Source organism: Solanum dulcamara, chromosome 9 (assembly GCF_947179165.1).
Source record: "Solanum dulcamara chromosome 9, daSolDulc1.2, whole genome shotgun sequence".
Classification (NCBI taxonomy): Eukaryota; Viridiplantae; Streptophyta; class Magnoliopsida; order Solanales; family Solanaceae; genus Solanum; species Solanum dulcamara.
This window is the reverse complement of record NC_077245.1, coordinates 43041016-43043066: the sequence shown is the minus strand read 5'-3', so window position 1 is coordinate 43043066 and position 2051 is coordinate 43041016. Positions and strand designations below refer to the sequence as shown.

The 2051-nt window shown below is 30.1% G+C and overlaps 1 long non-coding RNA gene across 1 annotated transcript; it reads left to right on the top strand.

The window, feature by feature from the left end:
• The first annotated feature begins 750 nt into the window (after nt 1-750).
• LOC129903034 (uncharacterized) lies at nt 751-1174 on the top strand. Its single transcript, XR_008770188.1, has 2 exons — nt 751-900; nt 1009-1174. It is a non-coding gene; the product is annotated as an uncharacterized LOC129903034 (long non-coding RNA).
• Nucleotides 1175-2051: the final 877 nt, after the last annotated feature.

Here is a 2051-nt window from a genome sequence, read left to right as displayed (position 1 = left end):
ATGCGATTCCACAAAGCCGTAAATGCTCCGTATCGTCTTGGATATCAACCTGTTCAATCAATTATAGATTTGACCTCCCATCATTCACGTGATCACCATAGACTTCACCTGACTCAGAATTCGTCCGAATCTAACCTAGACTCAAATTTTCAGAAGTTACTACCCGAAGTTTTCTTGCCCGAAATCCTTCTCCATTGGTTTTTCCCTAACTACGGGAACAGGTCGTTACAAAAAATATCACAAGAATAAATAATTTTTAAAATAATAGGAAAGTACATTAATTTTTAATTTTTAAAAAAGCTTACGTACTAAATTTCAGTGTACATTTGGTAATGTATTTAATTTAGAGAAACTTAATTTCATGAGAAATAAAATGGCTCACAAGGCCACAACTATTTTTTTTAAAAAAGATTCAGAATAGAAGTTGCTTATCCTCTTCCTCCTCCTCCTTCTTCATTAAAATAAAATATTCACAAAGAAAAATATTATTATTACTAGCTTATTTATCAAAACCCTATTTAAAAGAAAAATATATTTTTTTGAAATTTTTTTCTCTTGAAAAATAAAAACAAAACTTGTCCTACAATGTGATTTTATTTTCGTAGTTTTAGAATTTTTAAAAATAAACTTACTAAAGAATGAAAAAAAGTCAGAGGAACTTATCCTATTTTTATTGGGCAGCCGGGAAGCAAATGCCACGTATTAACATGACTGCATTATTAGAAAGAAACAAAGGAATGCATTTTCACGTCTTGTACTATTTAGATCTCTCATCTTCTATAAGTGGGTGGAGAGGATACACCTTCGTTGCTCAAAAAGAAGAAATCAAGTAGCAACACTTTGATATTGAGAATGTGGGTATTCACAAAGTTAGTTATGTTGCTCTCCTCCTTTTATTTGGTAAGGTTTTTGTTATTCTTTTTCTCTCTTTTCACTTAAATCACTTTTACAATCAAGCAACATTTTAAGATATTTTCTTTGATATTTTATTGGATCCATTGTACTCAGGAATGATTCTTCTTGGGAGCAATGTGGAACATGCAGATGCCAAGCCTTGTCCTCGAAATTGTGACTGACTCTCGAATTTCCTACGGAATTTGCCCACTTTCACAAACTAAAAGAATTAATTTTGATCAACTATGCACCAACTGTTGCGCAGGAAAAAAAGGATAAATCTTGATCGAATATGCATCAATTGCTGCACTGGAAAAAAAGGATGTAATTATTACAGCGCTGATGGAACTTTCATTTGTGAAGGAGAAAATGATCTCCATAAAATCAACCTTGCTATTTCTTAATTTGTATTCTGCAGGTACTCTATGTATTAAATAAAAGCACAATGATGATTCCATTGATGTAATATGTAATATGGCTGTGGAGCTTTACCAGTACTGCTTGTGCTAATTAAGTGTGTGCACATTTAATAATAAATGGAACACTAGTTTGTTCTAGTTTTAAAATCTTGAGTCTATATTTTCCATTTTATATGTATACTTCTCTCCCTATCTCCAGCTTCTTCCTCAATATTTTCTCATTTTTCTGTTTTTGATATGACACCACCTCATGATCATAGGACCATGGTTCATGTAAAATCCATGTATTATCATGTATTATCTTTAAAATCTATGTGAAATAAAAATAGAGTGGAAAGATCTAGTTACCACTAAACGTACTAATACAATGTATTCTTTCTTTTTTAATTTAAGTGATACTTTTTGCTTATCGAGAGTTAATTTAAATAGTTTTAAAAGTAAAATTGGATTAATCAGATCAACACAATATTTTAAAATTAATATTTGTATACTCAAAAACCATACAAAAAATACAATAGTTAAATTAACATTTTTCATGTTAATATGATACAAAAATATTAATCATAGATTGAATCTCTCTAAGTGAAAATTGTTACATAAATTACGTCAAAAGGAGTACTAATTAACAAACTGGGTAATATATAGATGAAACTTCTTTTTCGCCCCAAACACCTAACTAATTTTCCGCGGACCATTTGTTTTATGTGTTCCAATTTATAATGGTAATTCTACTTTATT